The sequence below is a fragment of the Ranitomeya variabilis genome, chromosome 2 (assembly GCF_051348905.1).
Source record: "Ranitomeya variabilis isolate aRanVar5 chromosome 2, aRanVar5.hap1, whole genome shotgun sequence".
Classification (NCBI taxonomy): Eukaryota; Metazoa; Chordata; class Amphibia; order Anura; family Dendrobatidae; genus Ranitomeya; species Ranitomeya variabilis.
In genome coordinates this window covers 925,406,862-925,427,768 of record NC_135233.1, presented here as the reverse complement: position 1 = coordinate 925,427,768, position 20,907 = coordinate 925,406,862, and positions in this window count along the sequence as shown.

The window sequence follows — 20,907 nt, the reverse complement described above, 5'->3', positions numbered from 1 at the left end:
CTCCGGTTGTGATTGGTTGAGGGGCAGTTGCAGGCAAATCTACGTCACTTGTGTCCCTCAAAAAACCAGAACCCGGCCGTGACACGCAACCAATTTCCTGTGCCCCCGTGAAAGTTTCCGCATTAAAAATATACTCATCCCCATCATCCTCCTCGTCCTCCACCTCCTCTTCGCCCGCTACCTCGTCCTGTACACTGCCCTGACCAGACAATGGCTGACTGTCATCAAGGCTTCCCTCTTCCTCTGGTGCAGACGCCTGCTCCTTTATGTGCGTCAAACTTTGCATCAGCAGACGCATTAGGGGGATGCTCATGCTTATTACGGCGTTGTCTGCACTAACCAGCCGTGTGCATTCCTCAAAACACTGAAGGACTTGACACATGTCTTGTATCTTCGACCACTGCACACCTGACAACTCCATGTCTGCCATCCTACTGCCTGCCCGTGTATCCTCCCACAAATAAATAACAGCACGCCTCTGTTCGCACAGTCTCTGAAGCATGTGCAGTGTTGAGTTCCACCTTGTTGCAACGTCTATGATTAGGCGATGCTGGGGAAGGTTCAAAGACCGCTGATAGGTCTGCATACGGCTGGCGTGTACAGGCGAACGTCGGATATGTGAGCAAAGTGCACGCACTTTGAGGAGCAGGTCGGAGAACCCAGGATAAGTTTTCAATAAGCACTGCACCACCAGGTTTAAGGTGTGAGCCAGGCAAGGAATGTGTTTCAGTTGGGAAAGGGAGATGGCAGCCATGAAATTCCTTCCGTTATCACTCACTACCTTGCCTGCCTCAAGATCTACTGTGCCCAGCCACGACTGCGTTTCTTGTTGCAAGAACTCGGACAGAACTTCCGCGGTGTGTCTGTTGTCGCCCAAACACTTCATAGCCAATACAGCCTGCTGACGCTTGGCAGTAGCTGGCCCATAATGGGACAACTGGTGTGCAACAGTGTCATCTGCCGATGGAGTGGTTGGCCGACTGCGTTCTGTGGAAGAGCTGTAGCTTCTGCAGGAGGACGAGGAGGAGGAGGAGGGGGTGCGAACGCCTACAGCCAACTGTTTCCTAGACCGTGGGCTAGGCACAACTGTCCCTAAATTGATGTCGCCTGTGGACCCTGCATCCACCACATTCACCCAGTGTGCCGTGATGGACACATAACGTCCCTGGCCATGCCTACTGGTCCATGCATCTGTAGTCAGGTGCACCTTTGTACTCACAGATTGCCTGAGTGCATGGACGATGCGCTGTTTAACATGCTGGTGCAGGGCTGGGATGGCTTTTCTGGAAAAAAAGTGTCGACTGGGTAGCTCGTATCGTGGTTCAGCGTACTCCATCAGGGCTTTGAAAGCTTCGCTTTCAACTAACCGGTAGGGCATCATCTCTAACGAGATTAGTCTAGCTATGTGGGCGTTAAAACCCTGTGTACGCGGATGCGAGGATAAGTACTTCCTTTTTCTAACCAGAGTCTCATGTAGGGTGAGCTGGACTGGAGAGCTGTAGATCGTGGAACTTTCGGGTGTGCCGGTGGACATGGCAGACTGAGAGACGGTTGGAGACGGTATTGTTTCCGCCGGTGCCCTACATGCAATATTTCCTCCTACAAAACTGGTGATTCCCTGACCCTGACTGCTTTTGGCTGGCAAAGAAACCTGCACAGATACTGCCGGTGGTGCGGAAAATGGTGGCCTTACAGTGACGGAAGGGATGTTGCGTTGCTGACTAGCTTCATTGGCCGAGGGTGCTACAACCTTGAGGGACGTTTGGTAGTTAGTCCAGGCTTGAGAATGCATGGTGGTTAAGTGTCTATGCATGCAACTAGTATTTAGACTTTTCAGATTCTGACCTCTGCTTAAGCTAGTTGAACATTTTTGACAGATGACTTTGCGCTGATCAGTTGGATGTTGTTTAAAAAAATGCCAGACTGCACTCTTCCTAGACTCTGATCCCTTTTCAGGGATTGCAGACTGAGCTTTAACCGGATGGCAACGCTGTGCTCCAACAGGTTTTGGCTTTGACACGCGTTTTGGTCCAGATACGGGCCCGGCAGATGGAACCTGTTGCGATGTTGATGCCTGCTGCGGCCCCTCCTCCACCTCCGCTTCTGAACTACTGCCGCCTGCACCCTGTTCCCCCAATGGCTGCCAATCGGGGTCAATAACTGGGTCATCTATTACCTCCTCTTCGAGCTCGTGTGCAACTTCGTCTGTGTCACTGTGTCGGTCGGTGGTATAGCGTTCGTGGCGGGGCAACATAGTCTCATCAGGGTCTGATTGTGGATCTGTACCCTGAGAGGGCAATGTGGTGGTCTGAGTCAAAGGAGCAGCATAGTACTCTGGCTGTGGCTGTGCATCAGTGCACTCCATGTCAGAATATACTTGTAATGGGCATGGCCTGTTAAATGTTTCACTTTCTAAGCCAGGGACGGTATGTGTAAAGAGCTCCATGGAGTGACCCGTTGTGTCGCCTGCTGCATCCTTCTCTCTTGTTGTAGTTTTTGCTGAGGAGGACAAGGAAGCGACTTGTCCCTGACCGTGAACATCCACAAGCGACGCGCTGCTTTTACATTTACCAGTTTCGGAAGAGGAGGCAAAAGAGCTAGAGGCTGAGTCTGCAATGTAAGCCAAAACTTGCTGTTGCTGCTCCGCCTTTAAAAGCGGTTTTCCTACTCCCAGAAAAGAGAGCGTTCGAGGCCTTGTGTAGCCTGACGACGAAACTGGCTCCACAGCTCCAGACTTAGGTGGAATATTTTTATCCCCACGACCACCTGATGCTCCACTACCACTACCATCATTACCAGCTGACAATGAACGCCCACGACGACCTCTTGCACCAGACTTCCTCATTGTTTTAAAATCTTAACCAAAGTAACTTTATTTGTTGCTATCAAACAACTTACACGGTGAGCTATAACTTCAGTATGATTTCAATATCCCTTAACAGGTTGGTGAGACCACAAGGAAAATCAGGCACAATGTTACACACTCTGTTTTCTGTGGCACAAAATCACAGAGATGACACACACGCAGGACTGTCACTCAAGCACTAATGTCAATATTAATCTCCCACCTAATTTATTTATTTTTTTTTCTCAGGGAGACTTTAGAAACCAAATAATATTAAAAAAAAAAAAAAAAGGCTTTCTATGGCCCACAATTAGAGAGAGAGAGGTGGCACAACCAGGAGTCAAGACTGGCACACAAGCTGAAAGGGCAATATTACTCTCCCACTGTTTTTTTAGGTTTTTTTTTTTTTTTCAGGGAGAATTAGAAACCAAATAATATTAAAAAAAAAAAAAATAGGCTTTCTATGGCCCACTGAATGAAAGGGAGAGAGGTGGCACACCCAGGAGTCAAGACTGGCACACAAGCTGAAAGGGCAATATTACTCTCCCACTGTTTTTTTATGTATTTTTTGTTTTTTCAGGGAGACTTTAGAAACCCAATAATATTTTAAAAAAAAAATAAATAGGCTTTCTATGGCCCACTGAATGAGAGGGAGAGAGGTGGCACACCCAGGAGTCAAGACTGGCACACAAGCTGAAAGGGCAATATTACTCTCCCACTGTTTTTTTAGGTTTTTTTTTTTTTTTCAGGGAGAATTAGAAACCAAATAATATTAAAAAAAAAAAAAAAAAAAAAAAAAATAGGCTTGCTATAGCCCACTGAATGAGAGATAGCACACACAGCAGTGGCACACAAGCCCTTACTGAGGCCAATATTTTTCTCCCACTGATTGATGTAGTGTTTTTGTGTTGAGGTAGAATTTAGAACACAAATCACGGAAAAAATAAATAGGCTTTCTATGGCCCACTGAATGAAAGGGAGAGAGGTGGCACACCCAGGAGTCAAGACTGGCACACAAGCTGAAAGGGCAATATTACTCTCCCACTGTTTTTTTATGTATTTTTTGTTTTTTCAGGGAGACTTTAGAAACCCAATAATATTTAAAAAAAAAAATAAATAGGCTTTCTATGGCCCACTGAATGAGAGGGAGAGAGGTGGCACACCCAGGAGTCAAGACTGGCACACAAGCTGAAAGGGCAATATTACTCTCCCACTGTTTTTTTAGGTTTTTTTTTTTTTTTCAGGGAGAATTAGAAACCAAATAATATTAAAAAAAAAAAAATAGGCTTTCTATGGCCCACTGAATGAAAGGGAGAGAGGTGGCACACCCAGGAGTCAAGACTGGCACACAAGCTGAAAGGGCAATATTACTCTCCCACTGTTTTTTTATGTATTTTTTGTTTTTTTCAGGGAGACTTTAGAAACCCAATAATATTTAAAAAAAAAAATAAATAGGCTTTCTATGGCCCACTGAATGAGAGGGAGAGAGGTGGCACACCCAGGAGTCAAGACTGGCACACAAGCTGAAAGGGCAATATTACTCTCCCACTGTTTTTTTATGTATTTTTTGTTTTTTTCAGGGAGACTTTAGAAACCCAATAATATTTAAAAAAAAAAATAAATAGGCTTTCTATGGCCCACTGAATGAGAGGGAGAGAGGTGGCACACCCAGGAGTCAAGACTGGCACACAAGCTGAAAGGGCAATATTACTCTCCCACTGTTTTTTTAGGTTTTTTTTTTTTTTCAGGGAGACTTTAGAAACCAAATAATATTAAAAAAAAAAAAAAAAAAAAAAAAAATAGGCTTGCTATAGCCCACTGAATGAGAGATAGCACACACAGCAGTGGCACACAAGCCCTTACTGAGGCCAATATTTTTCTCCCACTGATTGATGTAGTGTTTTTGTGTTGAGGTAGAATTTAGAACACAAATCACGGAAAAAATAAATAGGCTTTCTATGGCCCACTGAATGAAAGGGAGAGAGGTGGCACACCCAGGAGTCAAGACTGGCACACAAGCTGAAAGGGCAATATTACTCTCCCACTGTTTTTTTATGTATTTTTTGTTTTTTCAGGGAGACTTTAGAAACCCAATAATATTTAAAAAAAAAAATAAATAGGCTTTCTATGGCCCACTGAATGAGAGGGAGAGAGGTGGCACACCCAGGAGTCAAGACTGGCACACAAGCTGAAAGGGCAATATTACTCTCCCACTGTTTTTTTAGGTTTTTTTTTTTTTTTCAGGGAGAATTAGAAACCAAATAATATTAAAAAAAAAAAAATAGGCTTTCTATGGCCCACTGAATGAAAGGGAGAGAGGTGGCACACCCAGGAGTCAAGACTGGCACACAAGCTGAAAGGGCAATATTACTCTCCCACTGTTTTTTTATGTATTTTTTGTTTTTTTCAGGGAGACTTTAGAAACCCAATAATATTTAAAAAAAAAAATAAATAGGCTTTCTATGGCCCACTGAATGAGAGGGAGAGAGGTGGCACACCCAGGAGTCAAGACTGGCACACAAGCTGAAAGGGCAATATTACTCTCCCACTGTTTTTTTAGGTTTTTTTTTTTTTTCAGGGAGACTTTTGAAACCAAATAATATTAAAAAAAAAAAAAAAAAAAAAATATAGGCTTGCTATAGCCCACTGAATGATAGCGCACACACAGCAGTGGCACACAAGCCCTGACTGAGGCCAATATTTTTCTCCCACTGATTGATGTAGTGTTTCTGTGTTGAGGTAGATTTTAGAACACAAATCACGGAAAAAATAAATAGGCTTTCTATGGCCCACTCAGTGAGAGATGGCACACACAGGGATGGCACTGTAGCAGAAATGCCAATCTTAATCTCCCACAAAAAAAAAACAAAAAAAAAAAAAAACTGTCCTACAATTACTATCTCCCTGCAGTAATGTAAGCCAGGTATGGCAGGCAGCAATAGGAGTGGACTGATGCACAAATTAAATAAAAAGTGTGGACAAACAAAAAAGATAGCTGTGCAGAAAGGAAGGAACAAGAGGATATGTGCTTTGAAAAAAGCAGTTGGTTTCCACAGTGGCGTACACACAGCAATACAGCTATCACGGAGCCTTCTAGGGCAGCCCAATGAGCTACAGCGCTGAGGGGAAAAAAAAAAAAAAATAGCTTCTACTGTTCCTGCACACCGAAGGTGGTGTTGGACAGTGGAAATCGCTGCAGCACAAGCGGTTTGGTGGTTAGTGGACCCTGCCTAACGCTCTCCCTGCTTCTGACGAAGCGGCAGCAACCTGTCCCTAAGCTCAGATCAGCAGCAGTAAGATGGCGGTCGGCGGGAACGCCCCTTTATAGCCCCTGTGACGCCGCAGACAGCAAGCCAATCACTGCAATGCCCTTCTCTAAGATGGTGGGGACCAGGATCTATGTCATCACGCTGCCCACACTCTGCGTTCACCTTCATTGGCTGAGAAATGGCGCTTTTCGCGTCATTGAAACGCGACTTTGGCGCGAAAGTCGCGTACCGCATGGCCGACAAGCACAGGGGTCGGATCGGGTTTCATGAGACGCCGACTTAGCCAAAAGTCGGCGACTTTTGAAAATGATCGACCCGTTTCGCTCAACCCTACCCATGATCTAACAATTCACAAAAGACAGACTAATGGTGTTTACCTGGCACGAGATGTAACTCTGGATCTAACCCTTCCCAGCCCAGGAAGGATTATGTGCCAAGTGAAGCCCTGGAAGCAGTCCAATTAAACCTTGAACACTGAATGTAAATAGTTCCCAAACTTTCTCTTTGCTGCTTTAAAACCCGTCTAGGGTTATTCCTTAAAGGGGTCCCGCATTAAAGGGATCCTCAATTTTGCACAAGTTCATCGTTGCCTTAAAGACATTTTGAATCATGGACGGTGAATGATTCACAAACTGTCCATGTATATAGTTGGCACCTTCTTAAGGGTGCTTCCTACTGGTTTTACAACAGGAGGCTTTTACACAGACTGCCTTCAACAGAAACTGCTATTAATCTTGTAGTGAGAACTGCTTTGTTTTTCAGACCTGAAGAAAAACCCGTTGGTGTGGCAGAATTCCGGGTCAGCATACATGTCTTGTAGCCCAGCCAAGTCCAACATTTGGGGTTTGTCATGGGTCCCTCACATCACGTCACTCATGTTGCTAAAACTGACTTGAATATTGATGATGTGATTAATATGTTGCACTACCTCAGAAAAGACTTGACTTTGCCCTTAAAGGGAATGTTTACTTGTTGCACTTTACTTAAAAGTGATAATGTTTGAAAATATTGAGTAGTTAGATAGAATTGTGTTTTACATAGTCGATAGAATGTAGTTAACAGTATAGCAGTAAACTTAGATAGTCTGAAGTGGTGTACTTTAAATAAATTGACAGAAAATGCAGTGAGCCCGTGGGGTTGATAGACTGATCTGTAATTTAATAAAGTGGACCCGTGTGGGTTAGTTAAAGGTTTTGCACTTAGAAAGGAATAATTGTTTTGCACTTGAATAAAAATAAAATGTTTGCCTTCGCACTTAATAGATGGTATACCCGTATGGGTAATTACATTTCATAGTTAGTACATCTGTTATTAAAATGGTCAATTTTTAGGAGTAGGCTGGCAATGTAAATATGTTCTTGTTTGTAATGTTCGAGTGTCCTCACCTCCCATAAAGGGAAGGTTCAGTTAAATTAACTTGTTTTATAGCATTTCAAAATTTGCATGTCTTTTTGCTAATGTATTGTTGTTTTCTTTTCCCAGTCCCGGAGCCCGGAGTACTGGATTTAATGGGGGGGAGGGGGTAGTGCAGCGCCCGAGGGTCCTGGTCGTTGCAGTAATGTCATTCTCCTCTAGGGGGAGTGATGTTATGTTTGAAGGCAAGAAAGGAGATCTCTCCACCAGGTAAACACAATGCATGCAACATGTTCACACTCCAGACCAGAAGGGGTAGCTCTAAGCCTGTTTAAGGTGAACTCCCCTATAAAACATCCTGATCTGGAGGGAAAAGGGGTTAAGAGTTGAGTTCATGTCAGGAAGACAGGCGGAAAGGAGGCAGAGGAGCCCTGTGGCCTGAATTGCCACAGCTCCTAGGAAACAGATGGATAGAAGCAGAACATATTGCAGCAAGCGTGAAGGAAAGTCATAGCAAAAGGAGAGGATATCAGAGGGAGATCAGCCAGGAGCAGGCTGCTTCCTTCTGAGGCCCAGAAATCCGGTAGCCAGAATACCGAGGGAGTAAGGATCTCTGCGCTTTACTTCAGAGACTGGCAGGACAGCTGATTGCAAGTTACCTGTCCGCACCTACACCCAGGAGGCACAGAGGCACATCTCAGAGGCCGGGGCGTGCTAGAGTCCCTAAAAACAGCCTCAAGTCACCAGTTATACGGGTTTGTCCTATCCTTTCTGGGGGATAGAGAGAGAGACATAACATCTACAACAGTTGTGTGGACCTTATGAGAAGCTTAGCAGTAAGGAAGGCTAGAGGAAGGCTACTGATTTCCACCTGGATAAGGGGATGCTGGATTTGCCTCCAAACCGGCCGGACTCTGCCTGCCCTGTGATCTGGTGCTCTGGACTGTGGATGCTGGAGCCTTCAGTAAAAAGGTAAAGAGACTGCAACCTTGTGTCCTCGTTCTTCACTACGCCTCTTACCATCCACCATCTACACACTGGGAAGCCCTGGGGATACACTTCACCTGTGGGAAGGTATACCATCTAGCTGCCATAACATCACCCCAGCGGACCCCTTAATGCAGCATCGGTCTCCCTGGCCGAATACCACAGGTGGCGTCACAAACATATCCCTTTAAAGACCTTTCCCCTTTATTCACGGACGTCCCTAGGGCCACGGACCGAGTCAGCCACCGTGACATCCCCCTGAGAACGGAAGGACCTGGTACCGAGTACCCCTAGCCCTACGGGGGGCGATCCACACTTATTCTCTGCACCCCAACATTCACCACCATCTGCGCAATCAAATATATTTGCCCTGGGGCCCCGCTCTAGATGTGGGGAGCTGAACCATCTTTGCTGTGTCATCAGCGGCCCCAGTGGACATAAACCGCAGTGCTGGCCACCCATTGCCGAACACCACGGGTGGCGTCATGACCAAACACCACATAATTATCCTCCATTTTATGACACGGCCAGGGCCATTGAAATAGATCATTGCCATGTGACCTCCCCCATAGAACTGTCTGGTACAATTCCGGGTACCTCACGGCCCTGGCGGGCACATCACATAAATGAACATTTTAGTAGATTCATGTTTGAGATAGGGACATGTTCGGGAAATATTTTGGAGGCATCAGGAGGTTGTAAGTGCTTGGATGTATGGTTTGAAGAACAAGGCAGAGTCGAGTATTGCTACAGGGAGGTGGACTTCTGGTCCAGTAAGTATGCTATGCAAACATAACACCATCTGTATAAAAGCTGAAGTTGAAAATAGATGGCTTCTGCAAATGGATAATGATCCTAAACACACATCAAAATCCACAATAGACTACTTCAAAAGACGCAAGAAGAAGGTTTTACAATGGTCCTCACAGTCCCCTGTTCTGAACATCATTGAAAATCTGTGGCTAGACCTCAAAATAGCAGCTCATGCAAGATTTCCCAGTAATCCAACAACACTGCAAGAATTTCCCAAGGAAGAATTGAAGAAAATCCCTCAAACAAGAACTGAAAGACTCATGACTGGCTACAAAAAGCGTTGACAAGCCATGATACTTTCAAAAGGGAGCACCGCTAATCTTTAGCAGCAATTCATGTTATGCTACCACTCCTCACTTAAAGTCACAGTACCATAAATTTGAAACTTTTAAAGGGTCTCTGTCACCTGAATTTGGAGGGAACAATTTTCAGCCATAGAGGCGGGGTTTTCGGGTGTTTGATTCACTCTTTCCTTACCCGCTGGCTGCATGCTGGCTGCAATATTGGATTGAAGTTCATTGCGTGTACTATGGAGGACAGAGAATGAACTTCAATCCAATATTGCAGCCAGCATGCTGCAATATTGTCTGTCTGTCTGTCTGTCTGTCCTGGAAATCCCGCGTCTCTGATTGGTCGAGGCCGCAGATATATTCAGATGTGTAAAAAAAATTAAAAAAAATTCCTAAAAATAAATAAATATATGTATATATATATATATATATATATATATATATATATATATATATATATATATATATTGTTCCGATAAATACATTTCTTTATCTAAATAAAAAAATAAATAAAAGTACACATATTTAGTATCGCCACGTCTGTAGCGACCCGACCTATAAAACTGTCCCACTAGTTAACCCCTTCAGTGAACACCGTAAACAAAAAACGAGGCAAAAAACAACACTTTATTATCATACCGCCGAACAAAAAGTGGAATAGCACGCGATCAAAAAGACGGATATTAAATACCCATGGTACCGCTGAAAATGTCATCTTGTCCCACAAAAAAATGAGCTGCAATTCAGCATCATCAGCAGAATTATAAAAAAGCTATTGTCCCCAGAATAAAGTGATGCAAAAATAATTATTTTTTCAATAAAAAAGTTTTTATTGTATAAAAGCGCCAAAACATAAAAAGTGATATAAATGAGGTATCGCTGTAATCGTACTGTCCTGAAGAATAAAACTGCTTTATCCATTTTACCAAACACAGAACGGTGTACACGCCCCCCCCCCAAAAGAATTTCATGAACAGCTGGTTTTTGGTCATACTGCCTCACAAAAATCGGAATAAAAAGCGATCAAAAAATGTCACGTGCCCAAAAATGTTACCAATGAAAACGTCAACTCGTCCCACAAAAAACAAGACCTCACATGACTCTGTGGACCAAAATATGGAAAAATTATAGCTCTCAAAATGTGGTAACGCAAAAAATATTTTTTGCAATAAAAAGCGTCTTTTAGTGTGTGACGGCTGCCAATCATAAAAATCCGCTAGAAAACCTGCTTGAAAAGTTAATCAAACTCCCCTTCATCACCTCCTTAGTTAGGGAAAAATTAAAAAAGTTTAAAAAATGTATTTATTTCCATTTTCACTTTAAAGTTAGGGCTAGGGTTAGGGCTAGGGTTAGGGCTAGGGTTAGGGTTAGTGCTAGGGTTAGGGTTAGGGCTAGGGTTAGGGTTAGGGCTAGGGTTAGGGTTAGGGTTAAGGCTACAGTTAGGGTTGGGGCTAAAGTTAGGGTTAGAGTTGGGGCTAAAGCTAGGGTTAGGGTTTGGATTACATTTACGGTTGGGAATAGGGTTGGGATTAGGGTTAGGGGTTTGTCAGGGTTAGGGGTGTGGTTAGGGTTACCATTGGGATTAGGGTTAGGGGTGTGTTTGGATTAGGGTTTCAGATATAATTGGGGGTTTCCACTGTTTAGGCACATCAGGGGCTCTCCAAACGCAACATGGCATCCCATCTCAATTTCTGTCAATTTTGCATTGAAAAGTCAAACGGCGCACTTTTCCTTCCGAGCTCTCCCATGAGCCCAAACAGTGGTTTACCCCCACAAATGGGGTATCAGTGTACTCAGGACAAATTGTACAACAACTTTTGGGGTCCAATTTCTTCTCATAGCCTTGGGAAAATAAAAAATTGGGGGTGAAAAGATCATTTTTGTGAAAATATATGATTTTTTACTTTTACGGCTCTGCATTATAAACTTCTGTGAATCACTTAATGGGTCAAAGTGCTCACCAAACATCTAGATAAGTTCCTTAAGAGGTTTACTTTCCAAAATGGTGTCACTTGTGGGGGGTTTCAATGTTTAGGCACATCAGCGGCTCTCCAAACGCAACATGGCGTCCCATCTCAATTCCAGTCAATTTTGCATTGAAAAGTCAAATGGCGCTCCTTCGCTTCAGAGCTCTGCCATGCACCCAAACAGTAGTTTACTCCCACATATGAGGTATCGGCGTACTCAGGACAAATTGTACAACAACTTTTGGGGTCCATTTTCTCCTGTTACTCTTGGTAAAATAAAACAAGTTGGAGCTGAAGTAATCTTTTTGTGAAAAAAAGTTAAATGTTCATTTTTATTTAAACATTCCAAAAATTCCTGTGAAACATCTGAAGGGTTAATAAACTTCTTGAATGTGGATTTGAGCACCTTGAGGGGTGCAGTTTTTAGAATGGTGTCACACTTGGTTATTTTCTATCATATAGAACCCTCAAAATGACTTCAAATGAGATGTGGTCACCACAAAAAAATGGTGTTGTAAAAATGAGAAATTGCTGGTCACCTTTTAACCCTTATAACTCCCTAACAAAAAAAAATGTTGGTTCCCAAATTGTGCTGATGTAAAGTAGACATGTGGGAAATGTTACATATTAAGTATTTTGTGTGACATATCTTTGTGATTTAATTGCATAAAAATTCAAAGTTGTAAAATTGCGAAATTTTCACCAAATTTCCGTTTTTTTTCACAAATAAACACAGGTAATATCAAAGAAATTTTATGACTAACATGAAGTACAATATGTCTCGAGAAAACATTGTCAGAATCACCGAGATCCGTTGAAGCATTCCAGAGTTATAACCTCATAAAGGGACAGTGGTCAGAATTGTAAAAATTGGCCCGGTCATTAACGTGCAAACAACCCTTGGGGGTAGAGGGGCTAATACATTTTTTTTCGAGTGTGCAGTGAATTTTGAATTTACTTATTTTAAGAAGTGCACAAAACTGCACTGAAGGCATTTCTATGCTCACCTGAAAAGACAAAAACTGCTGAATCACAGGTCCCATGGCATCAGTAGTGCCTTCAACTTCCTCATTATGTGGAATATTCCTCTGGGGATTCAGTCTGAATAAAGAAGTTCAGATATTTACACTGAAACCCTGGTGAAAGCGCTAAGTGCAGAGTGTAGGATAAATGTGAGCCAAACCTTGCGATCTTTGGGTGACAGAATGAACGTGTGATTACAGAGATACCAGATTTATATTGAGTTTTTAGGTTTGGCTGCTGTCACACACTAAAAGATGCTTTTTTATTGCAAACCTTAGGCATCCCCACATTTAGACAGCTATAATTTTTCCACATTACGGCCGACAGAGTCATGTGATAGCTTCTTTTTTGCGGGTCAAGTTGATGTTTTTATTGATACCATTTTCCAGCACATGACAATTTTTTTATCGCTTTCTATTCCAATTTTTGGGAGGCAGAATGAACAAAAACCAACCTTTTTTTTCTTTTTTATTATACCGTTCCGCGTGTGGTAAAATGAATAAGGCATCTTTATTCTTCAGGTCAGTACCGTATTTATTATGTTTTGACCCTTTTACACAATAAAAACTATTTTATTGAAAATATAATTTATTTTTTCAGCGCTTTATTTTGAGAACTATAGATGTTTTATTTTTCTGCTGACAGAGCTGTATCACAGCTTAGTTTTTGCATTACATTCATAATTTAAATGCATTTTTTGCATTTTTTGTTAAGTAGTATGATGATGAAGCATAGTATTTTGTCTCGTTTTTTATTTTTTTTTCCGTTATTCACTGAAGGGGTAAATTAGTATAACAGTTTAAAAGGTTATGTCACACTGGACAAGGCAATACCAAATTTGTGTACTTTTTTGTTTATTTTTTCATTAGTATCTGTATTTATTGGAATAATATTTTTTCCTTTTTTTGTTAATTGGGGATTTAAAAAAATATTTTTACATATTAAATTTTTTTTTTTCACTTTTCTACATTGTCCCACTTGCACTGACAGATTGCTGATCTGATACTCCACAATGCTTCTGCACTGCAGGGCATCAGAGCAGCGTCTGACAAGCAGGGGGAGACATGTCAGCTCCTGCTCTTGGCAAGTGCTCACAGGCCACCTTTCCCAAAGGACCCTATGGCCATTTTGCGGCTTTGAGTTGCCATGGAGACCATTAGCACAATGTGATCACATCGCATTGTGCTGATGGGAGCAGACAGGGAGCTCACTCCCTCTGCGATGCACCTCGATGTCACTCTCATTATTGACAGTGGCATCAAAGGGGTTAATCTGCGTTAGCACTGATTATAGACATTGCTGCATGGTGACGAGAAAAAGTAGATGTGCTCTAGCTTCTTTTATTCCAAAAAATTATTAGAAAATATTTCTTAAAGATAACGCATTTCAAACATTCAAGGCATCCATTATCAAACTATCATAGTTTTATAAAGGACGCCTTGAGCTTTTGAAACGCGTAACTATTTCTTGCCATGTGAACTTTGGCATTGCCATGGATTTTAAAGATACATTTTCTAATAAATTTTTGGATTCAAAGAAGCTGGAACACATCTCCTTTTTCTCATCAGTACTACATGTATGACCGCACAAGTTCCGTGCTTCAGCAAGCTGTATGCCACTGTGGTGGGTGAGCTGGTTCATTCTTTTTTCTTTATTGCTGTAGGGTGTCAGCTCTCACATAGAGCTGACTTCAGTACCTGATCGCAGTAGCACTCAGTGTGAGCCCAGTCGATCGCGGCGCTGGGAAAACTGCGTTCCCGCAAACCGCCGTATACATACGACGCATGTCGGGAAGGGGCTAAAGGTGTTCTATGTTCAAAAAGTAAATTTATCACTGGGTTGCCAGGGAGAAAAAGTAATAAACAAATGTATACCCCTTGAACCTTGGCACTGGGATCCAGCACTTCTACACTGTCAGTCACTGCTGTTCTGGAGCACTGATTAGGGATGAGCACAAGTTCGAGTACTGGTACCTGGTTTGAACTTTATTCCAAAGTTTGGTTCGGGTACCAGAACTGTACCCAAAATTGAGCCAAGAACCCCATTGAGCCGGAAAATTATCTCGCTCACTCTTTCTCCTCTTTCCCAGGAACTCCAAACATTGCAATGCTGTGTTCGGCGTTTAACTGTCCTGTTAAATGCTGTTAAACAATTGCGGTAAGTTTGGGTTCGCTCATTCCTAGCAGTGATGTCATGGACCATCAGTGACCTTGGTGGAACACAAGGAGCAGCAGTGCGACGTGAAGTAAGCATTCTTCTATTGTTTTAACCCTTAGTTGGCCACTGAAAAAATTAGCTTTTTATTGAGGATCACACATTTTTCAATCTCACTGGAGACCTCTCAGCTGCTCTGGTAAAGACAATGCAATAAAAAATATACATAAAATTCAAAAATAAAAATAGATTATAAAAAATATATAGTTTCAGTACATACTATGGTTGTATTTGTGGCCAAAGTTTAGAAAAAGTCAGCACACCATGTATAGTGATGGTAGGTCTTGTGGAAATCTGAATTTGTAACTAACGTGGAGTTGCAAATGCTTATATTCAGATAGATGCAGAGGCACATACAGTATAGTCACCACATAGTATTTTAAAAAAAAACTATGGAAGCAGAGGAAGGAAGACCAGTAAGGAACTATAATAATTGTTAAATGAAAATGATATAATATGCAGAGGAATTCTTTATGTGTAGTACACACAAACAACCCTTCATATACACTGTAATTAGTCCTCTAAGCATTGTATGCTACCCAGAAGTCTTCCAAGGGAAGTGCTGAAATAACTGTAATTTATGTCTCAGAGGTGAATGTTTGATGTGTAGTTTGAAGTACTTCTGGCAGCGCAAGGTTACCAATAGGACACTTTCACAGAACAATAAATGCTGAAAGAAATCTAAATTCTTTGAAGATGATAAAAATCAGGGAAATAACGTTTAAGAAGCACAAAAAGCGGTGAATATATCCAATTGCAAGAATGACATCACTTCAGCTTTTATTCTTCTCAGTACAATAAGGAGTCATTTATCATCCTTATCGCTGAGCCAAGTAAGCAAAGGTGCATGTTTGGAATTCAATTTTGAACGCACGGATGGGATTTCTGTCCTGAAGGTGAAAATCTCTCCAATATTCAATTAGCGTTTGTATGTTCTGCTCGTACATTATTTTTAGCTTATAATTTCAGTGTGTAAAAGGGAATCTTTATTGTATAGTAGAAAATGCCAATGTTACTTAAAAGGCTGGAAAAATAGGACGTTATAGGGCCAAATTACTTCTCCACTGTAAAGAAATAACAATGAAACTTTAGGAAAGAACATATTTCATCTGTGTACAATAATGTAATAATGTAATGTATAAAACAAAAGTAATTGGAAAAAACTTTAACCTAGTTGTCCCAACTTGAAAATGTTATCCTTCAATACAAACCACTCCAGTGATTGACATTAATCGCTGGGGTGGTGGAAAGTGCTGAAGGTATAATGATAAAATTAATGTCTATATTTAAATGAAGTCAGAGTAATACTTTTTGGAGGGATTCTGAGTGGAGAAGTTCCTTTTTTGGTGTTCATGTAGTGTGCCTTAAAAGGATATCTGTCATTAAATTTGTGATGCGAGATTGCAGTTGAGTAGGGATGACCGAACCCTTGAATGTTCAGGTTCGTCAAATTCAGTCAAATGGTAGACCAAAGATCGGTTCAGGTACCAGAACTCAACCTGAACTTGACCCGAAACTCCATAGAAGCCAATGGGGACCCAAACTTTTAAGCTGTAAAATGGCCGTTAAATGGAATATGAGCTGGGGTTCTGAAAAAGGATGCAAAATGGGGATGAAAGCAGAACAATCGCTCTGCAAACAAATGTGGATAGATAAATGACTTAAAATAACACAGAATAAAAAAAAAATAATAATCTTAAACCAAGAGGTTGAGGTCCAAGTGGAGGATCAGGTGGAGGTGGAATTGGTGGTGTAGGTGGAAAAGGCAAACGAGGAGTTAGCCAACAATGTTTTTGTGTCTTTTGGCTTTTTCTAGGGAAATTATGAAAAAAAACATATAATAATAATTAAAAAAATCTTGAACCAGGAGGCGGAGGTCCAAGTGGAGAAGGTGGAAGTGGACATGGCGGTGTAGGTGGAAGAGGCGGAGGATGAGGTAGCCAACTCTATTTTTGTTTTGTTTGTTTTTTTTACAGTTTTTCAGAGAAATAACTTAAAGTAACATGAAATAAAAAAAATATAATTTTGAAGCAGGAGGGGGAGGTGGAAGCAGACGTGTCTGTGTACGTGAAAGAGGTGGAGGAGGAGGTAGCCAACACTGTTTTTGTGTTTTTTGTTGTTTTTTGTTTTGTCTTTTAGGAAAGTGATTTAAAATACCTTAGAATAAAAAAAACAAAAAATAATAATCTTGAACCTGGAGGCAGAGGTCCAAGTGGAGGGAGGACCGCTAGATGTGGCGGTGTAGGTGGGAAAGGTGAAAAGGTGGAGGAGAGGGTAGCCAACACTATTTTTGTGATTTATGTTTTGTTTCTGTTTAATTTTACAGGGAATTGACTGGGGATGCGCGATCAAGCTCGGTGATATTCGGTGTGGTTGATTGGCTCACTCATCAGTGCACAGAGCTAGACACAGGAACACTGTCTATTTAAGATCTTCACTAGTTTATTATGTATTCGGACTAAATCATGGTGGAAGTAAAACTAAACGTGACTCTTTTGGCAAAACAAGAAAACAAAACAAAGTAACATAAAGCACAGTGGTAACACAAAGCACAGTCCTTGTGCTAGTGGAGATCAGCCTGCTCAGAGTTAGCAAAATACATGGTCCAGGTTAGAACAAACACAAACACTTGTCAGCCTCACCAGACACACTGAACACAGAATGCATCAGGAGGCCGACTACTTAAACCCCAGACCACACCCAGAGGTGGAGATAAGGTAGGCAACCTCCCACCATAGGGGTTGTCTTCAAAAACCTAGCTCCTAAAATGGTGGATTAACCTTCTCAACACATAGTGTGCTGGAGCAGGCTTTTGGGTTTCAAATCACTGAAGCTAATAACCTCAGTGAAATGTATCTCCCCTCCAGCACTTTACCAGTGACTTTGTCACAATGGTTATTGTTCGAGTATCATGGTGCTCGGATGTACTTATTACTCAGCGACTATTGGGCAGTGCTCAATGTAAAACTTAAATCCCCACACTGAATTTTTGGCTCCTGTTACACAGCCAATAAGCATGCGGGAATTGCCAGAGCATCACTGTAATGCCGTAGCCATATTGGTTGTGGCATTACTGTGATTGGCTTGCTGTGGGACATCAACAGGAAAGATCATAAATATAAAAGATCAGGCACCACCCGGATCAGCACGCTGACACTATTGCACAGGTCTGAGACACTTCAAATTGGAAGGGGAGAGTGCTTGTCTAGGCCTGTGTGCGCAGTATAATGAATCAAACGCCTGTAGTTTTGATACTGGTTCTGAAGCTGATCCATCATACTAGCAGCCCTTCTAGGGGCTAATTCTTTGCTTCGCTGTTTGTATCACATACATTCTGCATTTAGTCTAGGGAGGGAGAGAGAGTTGCAGGAGCAGGGAGAGTGGCTGAATGCAATCATTTGATTCGGATTAGGGCTGTGCAGTCAGTTGCCAAACATGTAGCTGCATTTTTTGAGGGGTGGTGGAGAAAATGGAATATATTTTGTTACATCAAGTTTTATGTGCTCTGTCTTACATAACACTCCAAAAAATCCTTAAAATATTTTCCTGGGTTAAATTTCTTACCCATACGCTATTCTGGGGTACATTTTTTATGTATAACACTTCAAAAAATCATTTAAACATTTTGAAGAATTATGTGTCACCCATTCCGTAGTACGTGGTTTGGTGTACATTTCTGTGATTTGCAAAAATGAAAAAAAGCATTTAAAAATATTGCAGGCTTACATTTCTCAGCCATACAGTTTAACATGATCTGTGGTATATTTCAGTGCTATCTAACACTGCAAAAAAGGATTAAAACATAGCTAGATTAAATTTCTCACCCATACGCTAGTCTGTGGTATGGGGTACTCCTCCTAGACTCATGAAGCCTATGCATTAAGTGAAAATGCTGCAAAAATTAGGAGGGACTGAAATACACCCTGGAAGACATGTAGAGAAGGGCCTCAGAAAACACTTTTTTCCATTATTAAAGAATGGCACTCCTATACTGGTAAGGCTTATGCACTAAGCGCTAGGGCTGAAAAACATTTAGCCCTGGGGGTATACATATATACAGTATATGTAATAGAATTGTAGAAGTAGACCTTATACACAACCTATAAAAATTATGAATCAAGGTCGCATGATTACCCTATAAAAATTACAAGCAAGGGATGCTTTATAAGCTTCTAAAATTTATGAGTAAGAAGGGCCATTAGATGATCCTCTAAAAATTATGAGCGAGGTCCACTTGCTTACCCTCTAAAAATTATGAGCGAGGGACACCTGATGACCCTCTAAAAATTATGAACGAGGGCCACAAGATGACCCTCTAAAAATTTGGAGCGAGGGCCGCATGATGACCCTGTTTAAAAGGTGGAGGAGGAGGGCAAGAAAAAGAAGAAACCATCAACCATATACCCTTTTTTGGGTCCAAAGGGGTGTAGAAGAATACATAAGAAAAAAAGCAACATTTGATTTGGCTTTATGTTCTGCTGCTGTCATCCATTGTGATTAAGAAGTCCGTGCCTACAGCCTTGGCCTCTGCGTGCACCATCAGCAGCATGTCCATTTCCCCATCCCTTATTGCATGCTTTTTGCATTTTAAATTATGTATATAATACATGCCTTCAAACGTTCCTGTATTAATAAGGAAAAGAAAATATATAGCTTTGAAAAGGACTTTCATTTTTAGATTGCAGGACCAGTATTCCTATAGAAATACTTTAAGGCAATAAACCCTGCCCATTGTTTTACTGGAGAAAGAACAGTATGTAGCCCTGAAAAGGACATTTGTTTTAAAGGTGTAGCAGCGGTATACAAGTACTGTAATAGCAATTAAACACTGCCTATATGCCTGGTGAAATCAACTCTAAATGAACTGCTTTCAGTGGACAGCGTACCGAGCATCGCATCACCGTGTTTTATATATACAGTATATACACACAATGACACAATGCGGCCTACCAATCACGGTAAGAACATGGCGCTTGAGTACCCGCAATACTTGATTGAGTAACAAGTAGTGTTGAGCATTCCGATACCGCAAGTATCGGGTATCGGCCGATACTTGCGGGTATCGGAATTCCGATACCGAGATCCGATACTTTTGTGGTATCGGGTATCGGTATCGAAACAACATTAATGTGTAATATAAAGATTTAAAATAAAAAATATTGCTATACTCACCTCTCCGACGCAGCCTGGACCTCACCGAGGGAACCGGCAGCGTTCTTTGCTTAAAATGCGCGCGTTTACTTCCTTCCGTGACGTCACGGCTTGTGATTGGTCGCGTGCCGCCCATGTGGCCGCGACGCGACCAATCTCAGCAAGCCGTGACGTAATTTTCAGGTCCTCAATGCCTAATTCTAGGCATTCAGGATTTTTAAATTACGTTCCGGCTTGTGATTGGTCGCGTCGCGGTCACATGGGCGACGCGACCAATCACAAGCTGTAACGTCACAGGAGGCAGGAAACGCGCGCATTTTAAAATTACGTCACGGCTTGTGATTGGTTGCGTGCCGCCCATGTGACCGCGACGCGACCAATCACAGCAAGCCGTGACGTAATTTCAGGTCCTGAATGCAGAATTAGGCATACAGGACCTGAAATTACGTCACGGCTTGCTGTGATTGGTCGCGTCGCGGTCACATGGGCGGCACGCAACCAATCACAAGCCATGACTTAATTTTAAAATGAGCGTGTTTCCTGCCTCCCGTGACGTCACGGCTTGTGATTGGTCACGTCGCCCATGTGACCGTGACGCGACCAATCACAAGCCGGAACGTAATTTTAAAATCCTGAATGCCTAGAATTAGGCATTGAGGACCTGAAAATTACGTCACGGCTTGCTGTGATTGGTCGCGTCGCGGCCACATGGGCGGCACGCGACCAATCACAAGCCGTGACGTCACGGAAGGAAGTAAACGCGCGCATTTTAAGCAAAGAATGCTGCCGGTTCCCTCGGTGAGGTCCAGGCTGCGTCAGAGAGGTGAGTATAGCAATATTTTTTATTTTAATTCTTTATTTTACACATTAATATGGATCCCAGGGCCTGAAGGAGAGTTTCCTCTCCTTCAGACCCTGGGAACCATCAGGGATACCGTCCGATACTTGAGTCCCATTGACTTGTATTGGTATCGGGTATCGGTATCGGATTAGAT